Source organism: Pteropus alecto, unplaced genomic scaffold (genome assembly GCF_000325575.1).
Source record: "Pteropus alecto unplaced genomic scaffold, ASM32557v1 scaffold270, whole genome shotgun sequence".
Classification (NCBI taxonomy): Eukaryota; Metazoa; Chordata; class Mammalia; order Chiroptera; family Pteropodidae; genus Pteropus; species Pteropus alecto.
The window spans coordinates 879,447-892,921 of NW_006430735.1; the positions used below are offsets into that span (position 1 = coordinate 879,447).

General features: G+C 32.6%; 1 pseudogene; it reads left to right on the forward strand.

Moving 5' to 3' along the window:
• Window positions 1–738: 738 nt before the first annotated feature.
• On the forward strand, window positions 739–1,126 carry LOC102882769 (annotated as a pseudogene).
• Window positions 1,127–13,475: the final 12,349 nt, after the last annotated feature.

Consider the following 13,475-nt stretch of genomic DNA (forward strand, 5'->3'; position numbering starts at 1 on the left):
TTTTTTTCTTAATAATATATAAATACTTAAAATTTTTTTGTTCATTCTTTTTCTACACTGATATTACTTTAATGGCTACATTTTTATTTCATCATGTTTATGTGCTGTGATGTTGCATCATATGTAGTGTTTAATTTGTAAAGTCAATAATTTAGAAAGTAAGACAAAAATCACATAGGGTCAAATTTATTCCTGATCACGGTTTCTTTAAACCAGTATCAGATGAATTACTTCGCTTAAGTTTTAAATGCTCATAAAGCCACTTTCACCAAGCAAGATGATCCCACCAACTGGCTCAGGGAAGGGTGAGATAAAATTTTTTCCAAAATAATATTTCCTTTGGGACATAAACTTACTGAGGGTGGACTAAGTGTTGGGTTACGTCGACATCACTAAAATTATTTCTCTTTCTGTCTTTATTTCCTCCCCTGTGGCTTAAAATAAAATGACTTAATTCAAAATATATGTGCATAAAATGGTATTAAAAAGTAACGATTAATTTTCAAGTCATGGGAACTTATTTTTTACTGTTGTGTATAACTTTGTGACTTGTATCTTTTACTCATTTCTCTCTATTTCTTTACCATTCCTAAAAGTTGATCAAAATTTATATATATTCTTTAGGATCTTGAATGGCATATTAACCAATAGCTTTCTAGAGTAATTATAACAATTTACATTTATATGAGATATTTGACAGTGTTTATCTTAAAATAAGTAGGATTTTGACCATTAAAAATGAAAGAACCTCTTTCAGCTCCTCGCTTCCAAGATGACCAAAAAAAGAACAATGGTTGTGTCAAAAAGGCCTGGGGCCATGTACAGCCTATTCGCTGCACCAACTGGGCCTGATGTGTGCCCAAAGACAAGGCCATTGAGAAGTTCACCATCCAAAACACAGTAGAGGCCGCAGCTGTGAGGGACATTTCCAAAGCGAGTGTCTTGACAGATGTGTACTTCCCAAGCTGTATGTGAAACTACATTACTGTGTGAGTGGTGCCATTCACAGCAAGGTAGTCAGGAATCGCTCTCGTGAGACCCAGAAGGACTGAACATCCCACCCCGATTTAGACCTGCAGGAGCTGCTCCACGACCCCCATCAAATAAAACCTATGTAAGGAGCTAACTCTGAAGAACTATTCTCTGGAAAAAAATAAAGCAGAAATTATATTTAAAAAAAAATGAAAGAAGAGCATTTCATGCTTAATAAGTAGCATGAGCAAAGACACTGAAATGTGATAATGCAGGAATATTTAGTGAAAGACAAGCTATCTGATACAAAGTAATGATTTTAAATGATGATTGAATCTGGATTCACATGCAAATATTAATAGCTATTTGTTCTTAAATTTTCCCATGATTAGATTGGTTATTTAGTGAAATTATAGTAGGTTTCATATTATATTGTAAAATCACAGAGATAAATTTATAGACTATAAATTCCTTGTAAGAAGACTCTTTCTTGTATGAATAGTTGTTTCCAAATTGCCTATTATGTGTCTGCCAAGTAGTGAGTGCTCAAAAATATTTATTGGATGAATAAGTTGAATTTCCTTAAAGATAAGGAAAATATTAAATATTAACTCCGTCTTTTAGTTTTGATACTGAATTCTCATAATGTTGACTGGCTGTATAATTTGATAATTAATGATAAAGTTAAGTTTTTTTTGACATTTTTAGATGTTTTGAATTATTGTTTTGATACCATTATTCAACTTTTCAAATAATTATGCTTTGAATTTTAAATATTTTGAGATCAAGAATGATGTCTAATTCCTTTTGGCATCATTTATTTTAATTAATAAATTTACTAATTGATAAATATATTTCTAAAATGTAGAAAGAGAATATTCAAATAGAAGACAAGTGATCACATGAAAAGGTTACATGAGGATACTAATCTATCACATTTTTCTCTGTGTTCAGACTACAAAAAATGAAAGGCCGCAAAACCCAAATATGCCACGGGCCCTGGCTACATTTGATTCTGTGACTTTCATCCTGTTAACTTGATCTGTATTGTTGTATCTGAAAGATAGGGATAATAATGTTTATCTATGGCTATTGCAAAAATTAAATGAAATATTATATATCATATAGCTTCAAGTAATACCTGAAACTTATGAGGAAGTCAAAATTAAGATGAAAACTCTCAGCTTTTCACCTCCATCCTTGCCCCTGGAATAACCAGAATTCCTAAGATCCTGGAAAGGACTCATTCCGACTTGAAGATTTTGAGGCCATGAGAATATTCTCTTTAAATTGACTTAGATCAGTAGAATCACAGTACCTATTGTCCATATACATATATTTAACTTTTCTGTAAGTTTTATATATTTCACAGTGACAGAGATCTAAGAAGAGAGTGGTTTCTTCTTTACCAGGGTGTCCTAAAAGAAAACAAATGTATTTTTTAAAATAATTAAGTGGTGTGTGTGTGTGTGTGTGTGTGTGTGTGTGTGTGTGTGTGTGTATGTGTGTGTGATCCACATAATATTGAGGACCACAAAATAAAATATCAAAGGAACTTAGATGATGCTAAGGCTAAATCACAAGTCTTTGGGTTCCAAGTTCCTCTGTTCTATAATTGAGTGTGTCAATAGTTCATGAGCCTGTGAAAGATTCAGTGTAACTAGAGTGGTTGCATAAATCTTAACGGAATGATGCAAATGGGAATGTAAGGGCTTGAATTCAGAGGAGAATTAATATGCAGGTTATTTTTAAAGAAAAATGAAGATAGATTTTCACTGTGAATAAAGTGGATAAAAGATGCTTTCTGTACCTTTTTCAATTGCTTCTACTCAAATCTTTAAATAAATATCTCTGGAAATGGGTATTGATCCTTGCTTACTAAATAGGGCCAAGGACATTCATCAAAGAGGCAGATAAAAGACTAATTTTTATTGTTATATAAAAACAGAGAATTAAGAGAAGGAAGGTTTATTTCCATGTTCTGAGTGTTTTCCTATGTGTTTGGGATTAAGAAAATAGAAAAACATTGCTTTGTGTATAAAATGATTTATCCTTGAACTTAGAAAGCCATTTCTTCATAATTAAAGACTTTTATATTACACACACTTGTAGATATGTATACGAACATACAGACATGATTATATGTGAGCAAAGAGTTGGTATATACGGAGATACTATTTATGAGAATGTATTTTACAAAGAGAAAACTACAGAAAAGGATGACTAAAATAAATTTTAGCTATCTCCCTGGGTCAGACATTGTTCTATTGTTTTCTCCTTTATTAGTCCTGGCTCCCCTCTCCTCATTTAACCTTTCAGCTTTGGTTGCTGGAGTTCTACTTAGAATAAATCATAATAGTTTAAAAAATTATTGCTTCACATCTTTACCCAACAAGCCAGCAGCCTTGTGAGTTTCCTCCAAGTTGTCATTGTCCTGAGAGCTGAGATCTTTCATGGCCGTGTCAAAGCAAGACTGCTTCAGAAGGTAAATGAACAAACAAAAAAAGTGTGAAAGTAAAACTGCAGATTGCCAGCTTCAGAGTTAGTATATATGCCTGCTGATGCCAGAAAGTTACAAGAATTAGTAATAATTCTAAAACAAACACTCTAAAAACCCAGACAAGATGCTTTTGCATTTATAGCCATTCGTTTTAGAAAGATGTCACACACTCTTCCAAGACTTCCTTATTAAATAAGCAGCAAGAAAGGTAAAAGGAACAAGTCACAGTAGGGAATCACTTAACAAGGAAATTTCACACTGGGAAAAGTGTTTAAATTCATGGCACTTGCACACTATTCATGCTGCACTTAAATTCCCATTTTCCAAACATATCACGATTTCTATTTCTTACCTCCTCTTTGTTTAAACTATTCACATTATCTAGGACTCTTCCTTTTTAGGACAAAAGAAATTTGAATTCATCTCATACCTTTCACAGTTTGTATGCCTTTCTCCACCCCTTTAACCTTTTGGATTCTTTAAAAAAGTAGTTTGTAGTTTAAATCATAATACATAATCATGGTCTTGTGAAAAGAACATCATAGAAATATGAATTGGGAAAAGAGGTTATCCTCTTTAGAGGTAGCCTTCTCTGAGCCCTTAGTGGTAAATAGTGGGGGGGTGGAATATACATAAGCATTGGTTTACCACACACTTTAGAACTTTCTATATGTAACTCCCTCCTAAGGAAGAGAATCTTCATTCAATTCTAAGACAAATCTAAATATGTTCACTTCATTGCAAGGAACAGACAAGTTTGCGAGCATTAGTTTCACCATCACCTGAGTTTAAACTTCATCAATTTTATAGAAATCTGAAGAACGACATAATATTCCTGTAGGTTTTGATGACCCTTCAATGGCCATTACAGTGTCAATGCCTGTACAATTACAAGCTAATGATCTAGGTTTAAAACAGACCCCTGCTCCTAAGCTGCTGCTGACTAGAGTCTGTATTTTAATATTATCTATACTAGGGCAAGTGGAAATTAAATCTTAGTTTAATTTCAATAATTTGATGGGTCGAGTTATCATTTCAAGTGGAGTATAATGCCTTACATTTACAGTGTTGTTACATTTTCTCACGCTCATTTTATTTAACTCTCAAAATCACCTGAATAGGTATTATTCATGTGTTATTGATAAAGAAGCCTGTATTCATACATGTTATGTCTTCATGTTTCACTATAAACAAGTATAAGAGCTCCAGGCTTCTTATCTTTTAACTCCAGGCTTCTTATCCTTTTCCTGGTATCACAGATAATTAAAAGTACTTAAAAGTAATGTAAGAGAATTTGAGAGGGTAATAAAGCAAGAGTAATGTTATAAAGTCAGATTATCTTTCACTAGAACTGGGTTATATTATGTCCGTTTTTTAAAGTTGACTCTGAAATTATAAAATTATAGACTTTAATGCTGAAAGTAATAAGATATTTTTAAGCCAAGCTTCATTATTTTTTTAGAAAATAAGAACTATTATCACCAATTACCCAACTTAAAAAAAATAATAAAACTTAAAGAATTTAAATGACCTAGTCACTAGTAAGTAATTAGATAGAGATCAGAACCTCAGGCATTTTATTTCAAAATATACTACAACTTAAAATATATTGTATCTTTTGACCAAACTACAAAAATATATTCTTATATTTAGATAATCTTTATATTATCTTTTGCAAACATTTAATACAGATTTTAAGGAAGCCTTGACAAGAAAAGATGGGAGATTTTCCTAACTGAATATACAGAGTGGGAGATTTAAAGGTAGAATCAATGTTTTGGTATTTATTTATTTACTTATTTATTTACTTAGGTGAGGCAACCCTTGGTTGACCTCACAGACTGCAAAGACCTTGTCAGCTTACAATCCCTTACTTTTTAATTTTTTATGCCTATAGCACCTGGTCTTCCTAGGTGGTCACCCATCCAAGTACTAACCAGGCTGGACCTTGCTTAGCTTCCGAGATCAGGCGGGAATGGGCTTGTTCGGGGAAGCATGGCTGTAGACCAATCTATTGGTATTTAAATCCAGTGTTCTCTTAAGACGGAGTGAGGAACAACAGAAACAAAAGTATGTAAACAAACCCTTCCCCAAAATTTCCTTTCTTAAAAAGGTTGATATTTGTCTCTAAGAGAGTGTAATGTGTACTTATTAATAATTCTCATAGCTTAAATGAAAATGAATCAGAAACATATCAATAAGGATGTCCCTATATTAGTTGACTATGTTTAATAGAAAAAGTAATACTAAAAGCAAAATAATTGTCTTAGATCTACAAATTATGTAGAATGGGTCTAAAATTTTTAAAGAAAGTCTAAATGAAATCCTTTATTATTTCTTTTTCAATTTTATTTTCTTCAGAAAGGGGACAATAACTGTCCCCTTTCTAACTTACCATATAGACTGTTATAAGCTCTAAATGAGGTAATTCAAGTCAAGCACTTGGTACATTACCAGGCACATAATAAGCATTTAATAAATGTTAATTATTGTTTACCCTTTTTTTTTTCTAAAAATGCAGAACTTAATGAGCCTTTGTAAATGTCAGCACCGAGCTGATCAAGAATAGAAGGTTTCGATGGTAAGAGGCCCAATTGAAAGAACGCATGAGGGGCCGACATGAAAATGAAACGGCAGGCACCGACTTTATTGGGGGGAAACGCACTTCTGTGCTGGGGGACTGCATGGGTTTTATATGTGTCAGAGAACAATAGTGGCATTCTGCCACACATATGTGATATAATAATTTGAATCCTACTTATATAAGTTAGGTGCAGGCACCCTACTACATTAATGTAACATTCTAAATCCAGAGTCCTATCCCTAGCCGTGAGCCTGGATTACAGCCAGATCTGGGACCCACAGTGAAAAAAAGGACAGATCCTATGGAAAAGGCGATGTTTGTGCCCCGCACCCTATGTGCCTAAAACAAGCCACTCCCTAGACATTCCAGTCTTCTGCCAAAGCCTCCTGTTAGGCAGATGTTCTCATGTAGATTTTCAAATTTTCTAATATTTTCACTCTTCATATCTCTCTGAATATTCATTAAAGTCTTCTTTTTCTTTGTGTTCCATTTCCAAGAGAAGTCTGAGTATACCTCTCACCTCTGTAGCACTGTAATAAAAGGTAGATCTGATTTGGACCATTTAAGTCTGGCCATTAAACACACAGATATAATGATATGGTCTTTTGGAAGCAATGCCCTGATGCAGTTCTTTAGAATGCTATGGTTTAGCAGAGGTACTCATTTGGCAGTTGGGTGAAAGAAGGAGTTGGAGTGGACCCTCTGCAAATAAATATGAGAAAAGAGATGGCTGTGGGCCTACCCTCCTTAATTTGACTTGTTTTATATATTAGAATTCATATTATATTATCATTCAAATTAAATGTAGTAAATGGAATATTGAAATTTAAAGTGAAAGCACGATAGGATACCTGCTTTTCCAAAGGTGAGAATGTTGGGGCTCCTTAAAATAAAATATATTGGATGCCATATGCTCTGGCTATCATTAGGATTATTTTCTGAAGTCATTAATGCTTATAATAGTTATTCTAGTTAATTAAGATCACATTTTTCTTCTGGGTCTCTCTCTTTTATGTATTCTGTGAGTTTCTCTAATATTTAAATATTTCTCAGCAAACATTTAAGCAATATATTAAATTCTTCACACTGAAGAGTCTGACTATGGGGCAGCCCAAAGAATATTGATATGCTGGCATAATATTTTTAACCTGCTATCTTCCTAGTTCCTTCTCACGTATCTATACATTTAACAGATATATATAAAATCTATGAAGTCATACATAGACTTGACACAATTTAATAGTACCAAACATCATGATGAGTATAAAATGTGCTTCTTATAGGGAACAAACATATCTATCATCCTAAGTTTAAAATCAGGTTTTAACTACACCTGGAATTAAAAAAGAAATGACTTAGTAAAACATTCTCACCATGATTGATACTTATATGGCATCAGACTGTGTTTAGTAACAAATCTGTTATGAATATACAATGACATAAAGCTGAATAGTAAAGGTTTGTGGAGGAAAGTGGCATTTCCATAAAGCTATTTAAATGACATAATCTGGTGCAGATGCTAGAGACAGTTATGAAACACTTCATGCAGTGATGGCATTCCCCAAATATAACTACTCATCCAATCACCTCCATTGCAACTGACTTCAGTTCCAGATCAGGAGAGTTTGTGTGCCCATGTTATAAAATGTACTAGTGTCATTTTTAATTTCACACCAAAAAAAGCAATACGTAAAAATGAAGCATAAAAGTACACAGATAATTTTCAGAGTATATGCATATGTATTGCCACATCAAATAAAAAAAAAAAGAATTAAGAAAAGACGATGGTTCTTTTTAATTTAAAAAAATATACATGGATCTTTACAAAAGGATTGTTGTTAGAATCTGACTGGTATCCTCACAAATATGAATGGTGATAACATTCAGGTTTCTATGCCTAATTCTCATCCTTCTTCCTAAACCTCATAATACAAAGATTTAGAAGAACATAAAGAAAGAGAAAGGCAAATAATAGAAGAAAACATTTTAAAAATTACTGGGAAGGTAACTATATTTTCATCATTAGTTACAGATTTGACACATTTGTACATATAAAGGAAAACTCTCAAATTACAAAATAATATCTGTATACTCATATGTGTGTTGCGGGTTCACACATGTGAGGTGAACTCAGCTTGTCTATCCATTGAACCTAATTACCATAACTGAAGCTCTGGGGAAGCTGGAGTCTGTGATTTCCATCAATAGGCACAGATATAATTAACCAATAAATATGGAAAATGTGGTTCCACAAAGTAACAGAGTTTTTAGCATCTGCCAGAAGCACATCTGTTGTGTTATATTTTATTGGCACTCTATGATTAACAATCCAATACACTTTAAAATATTGCATCAGATTTGACTTCTATATGTTTATATACTTGTAAAACCACCATAATTCTCCATTCCATGCGTTGGAAAGTATTTCCTATGTTCTAATCTATTCAATTGCTTATATCTTTTTATCTGCACTCTCTTTCTTCCTGCCTTCTTTATTATAATATGTACCAAAACAAGCACAATAAAGACTTGTCAAAAGGCGTTAATGTGTACTTATGGGGTCTTCTATTTCACTTCTCATCATCGTTTGTTAATAATAAACATCAGGCTGGACTTTTAGACTTTGGAATCCCTCAAATTTTGTAAGGGCTCACGTGCACATAATAGACTCTTTTGTGAATGTCATCAGTCATTATTTACATTCAATATATCTGTCATCTATATTTTTAGCCCTAAACAAAAAAATTCAGTATGAGTCTAATGTTCTGCATTTTTATCCTATAGGATTCTGGGTGAAGTGGGTGATATGACTCTTCTCTCCCCTCATTTCGTTTCCCAGACCTTAAATATACTAGTACTGCTACTACTATTACTGCTGCTGCTGCAGCTGCTGCTGCTGCTGCTACTACTGCTACTACTACTACTACTACCACTACTACTACCACTACTATTACTGCTATGGTTAGTAGCACTACTGCTATTACTACAACTACTAGTACTACTGCTACAATTAAGCTGGAGAAATTGAGTGTTAGAGTCCACTCTGTCCTTCAGGCTCCTTTACTCACTCAATACATATTTACTGAGGGCCTACTATGTGAAAGTCCCTGTGCTAGACACTTGGAAGATATAAGGAAGAGTAGATTTTTATCCCTGCATTGAGTAAATTGCTGGATTGGAGAACAAAGACAGAAACCACACAAAGTGTTCTAAAATGAGACAAAATCAAGTGAGTGGATGGCTGACTGCTTTACATTGGAAACTCTGATGGACTCGGTTTTACACGCAGGGCACTAGGTCTAATTTAGTTGAAAGACATCAACTTATATGTATACAAACTTGATAAAATATAATGACTTCTGATAAGTGTATCTTTTTTTCTTGTTAAAACAAATCAGCTTTAAAACAATCAATTTTTCACCATTCTTTTTATCAGTTGCTTATTTCCAATTAGAAATCAAAAACTACTATCCATCTTTGGTAATAAATGTCAATTATAAGTTTGTTAATATTACACAATGGCTGACAATCTATCATAAACTGAAGAGTACTTTTAAAAAGTAAAGATATGCTAAAAATAAAAAAATAAAGATAAAAATAGTGAAAATGAAAAATATATATGGTAGAATAGTAATTACTCAAGAACTTAATGCTTCTTTTTGTCCCTTTGGTTTGTAATCTACATGTGACCTCTTTCTGAAAAACTCTTTAAATTTCTTGATTTAAAAATGCTTAAATAAACTATATTTAAGGCACGTATTTTTCTAATTATCTAGGTAATGAGTTTACTTGCTCATTTACTTTTCAATATAAAAAACCAGTCATAGAATCAGATTAATTTTTTTTTAATTATAGAAGATCCCTATATGATAATTAAGTTGTAAAGAAAGTACAGATGTATCTTTAGGTTCTTAAATAGCTTAAATAGCACATACTGAAAATTTTTCTTGAACTGAAAAAAGTGAATCAGAATGTTATAATTTTAACTATAACATTGTTGGTTACTTTAGGTTGTAAAAATGCCTAATGACCATATACCAAATACTTCTCAATTATAATGTAAAGTGTTTTAATGCTTATTTAATTCTAGTATTTTAAAAACTTTATTTCCTTAAGCAAAGAACATTGGAATAAATGGAAAATGCAATATCTTCTTTGGTGGCAGAAATTTGCCTCAGACTCCACAATAACTCTTCAAAATCATCAGAGGATAGTTCCAAATCAAATGCATAAAACTCTTTAATAGTTTCCTAATTCCCTTAGGGTGAAGCCCAAACATTTGAACATTGTTTACAAGGTGCTTTATGATTTCCCCTGCTTATTTCTTTCATCATGTCTATTACTATTTCTTTCATTACACTCTATTCCCATCTTAATGAACTATTTTCTGAATCTATCCCTACTGTTCACTTCTCCCTGCCTTTCCTCTGCCTATCTAGTCCCTATTCAACAACAGATAAAACAAAACAAAGCAAAAATTTATTTCTTAAATTCTAGATTATTCTGAATATCAGTATAATGTTGAGACAAATTTATTTAGACAAATATTTCTTTTCTAGATGGAAGTTAGGAACTGGTTAGGAAAATAAGAAGCAAAAGGTATAGTTTTTTATGTGTGTACAATTAATTTTTTACTGCTCAGATATGATTGAGACTAAATTTATAAATTTTTGGTTGCTGGAAGGCTATGCTTAAGTAATAATTATCAGTAATTCAATGTAGGTTATATTTTTTGCAGTCAGTAATAAAATTGTCAACATGCACGAAGAGATCAAAAGAATATTTGTATTGAATTATAAAACTATATTGAGCAGGATATTTAGATCCTTCAAGGTATTACTTATGGTGACATGATCATAGATTAATTAGTAATTAGATAAATAATAAATAAATAAATAAATAAATAAATAAATAGGCTAATATTGCTTATATTCTATTAATGGAGGGATAGCACATTTAAGAAATGTTTTAAGAGGAGTAGAGAGGTCTATTTTGGAAGGCAAAATCAAATATTGAATAAAGCAGTGAAATGATTGAATAAAAGATAATTCTAGCGAATGTTGTTTACTTTACCAGATATGAGAGGCTTGTGTAGTAAAATCTCTAGGAACAGGGGATATGTAATAATGTCAGTTATGGAGTACAATATCATTTATATTTCTTTCTAAAAAAATGAATTTATTTTTAGTTCAAATTTAGTGTAAAAGTTTATATTTCTATGGAGAAAAGCATAATTTGTGGCAGGATACTTTTTGGAAGTACTGTTTTATATTATGCTTTTTTTCCTTCCATATCTCATTTAATAAGCTAACTAGAACATATTCTGTCTCTACTTCGTATTGTGTACATGCAGTAAACAGATACTAACGTGGATTTGTTGCCATATTTTATAAAAGTGAAAGCCTAAAAAAGATTGAGGAGGAGAGAAGGAAGAATATAATGGAAGCCTGAGGAAGTGAGCACTGGTAACAGAAGATTCCAGGACACTGGAAAACACTTAGATTCACCAACCTTTTGTTGATTGTTCTCTGTGGCAATGCCTCAGGGAGGTAACAAGATCTCAGACTTCTGCATGAAGGATTCTCACATTAGTGACAATCCTGTGCAAATAAAAACTAGAGTTCATATTCTAGATTAAAAAAAAAGTTTATTTGTTTGTTTGTTTTTTGGAAGGGGTAAAGGATTGGGTGAGAGGAGAAAAAGAGTATCATGTAAGCCTCCTGGAAGGAAAAGGTCCCTTCAAAACTGAAATTGGATGTTCTCTTAGTTTAATGGGATGAAAGCTTAGAGTTGAATTTAAGTAAATTTAATGCAAATAATGGAAGTAATATTTTTTACATTTCTTGCATGACTGAGTTTGAGGACTGAGGCTAACATTAATTTTAATATTAATTTATTGAACTAGCTACAGTGGGGCAGATCACATACTGCAGAAGAGAGATTGATTAGAGCCCTGTGAGAAGAGAGGGGTTCTAAAAACCACAGGGTGAAAGTGAACTTATAAAATATCAGTGCTACAGATCCTGTGCTTACAGTAAAATTATTAATCAGGTGAGGATTAATAAGAACAAAATGAAGAACTTCTCTGACCATAATCAGGACTCTTTCAGAAAAATATATCCATCAAGTTACTAAAAGTATGAAATTAATAACATGAAACACACAGAAAAAGATCAGCTGAACCCAACATTTCAAGAATAAAAATGCTACAGATTATACTATACTATGCAAACGATTCTTCTTACCCTACCTCTTTAAGGAATTTCTCATTGATTTCTTAGGTCAAACTGGAAATAAATTTTATACTTTATTTTATAAAAATTAGTGTAAATACTATTAAGTTTCTACTGTGTGGTGTGGATTTAGTGATTCTAATTATTATTACTACTATTATCAACTATCTTTGTAGAATTCTATCATAGACAAGATTATTTATATTCAGCTGTATCATATTCCATATTCTTATCTAGAGCCAATCCTTCCATGTGGGGATTAGGCGCAATCCCCTTTAAATGCTAAAAACATTGCTTTAACAATTGTCTCTCTCTTACATCATTTTTTCCCTTCTGCACTCAATTATTTGAGTTAAGAAACCAGTTGGCAGTTCTCATCTTAAAAAACCAACCAACCAAACATACAAACAAACAAGAAACAAAGCCAAACAAAAAATTCTCTTGAGCACACTTCCCCCCACTCCAACCTAGTACTATATTAATTCTCAGTTACTGTTTGCAGCACATTTTCTTGAATTTATTCATCTCTGCTGTTTTTAATTACTTTTTTCCCCACTCTCTCTTAAATGTACTCCACTTAATTTTTACTCCCATAACTCTTTACCCTTGCAAGATCACCAAGAACTTAGGTAATGCTAAGTCTATTGGTCAAGTCTCAGTCATTATTTTACTCAGTCAGTAGGATTTGACACAGCTGATCACTTCCTCTCTTTCAGACACTTTTTTCTCTGGCGTCCAACCATCACCTTCTCTGTCCTTTTCACTATATTATTGCCCATTCTTTCTCTGTCTTTTTTGCTTTTTAAAAACATGCCAGGCATTCTCTCACGTTAGAATTTTTTCAGTGTCCTTTCCACCTAATCAGATTGTTCTTGCCCCAAATATTCACTTGGTACTAATGCCCTCACCTCCTTGGGCTCTTAGTCTAAATCTTACCTCAATGAAGCCTAAACTGACTACCCTTTCAAAAAATTGTAATGACTTGTACTCCATTCTCAATCCACTTACACTCCTTTATTTTCTGTTCCCTAGTACTTGTTATCATCTAACTTACTATATGATTTACTTAATTATTATTTACATTTTTTTCCTATCTGCCTCCTTTTTCTGTGAGGGTACAATCTAGTGCCTTACATACTCATCTGGCCATGCTGTTATGTGTGGGCTAGCTCTTGCAGTTCTTGTA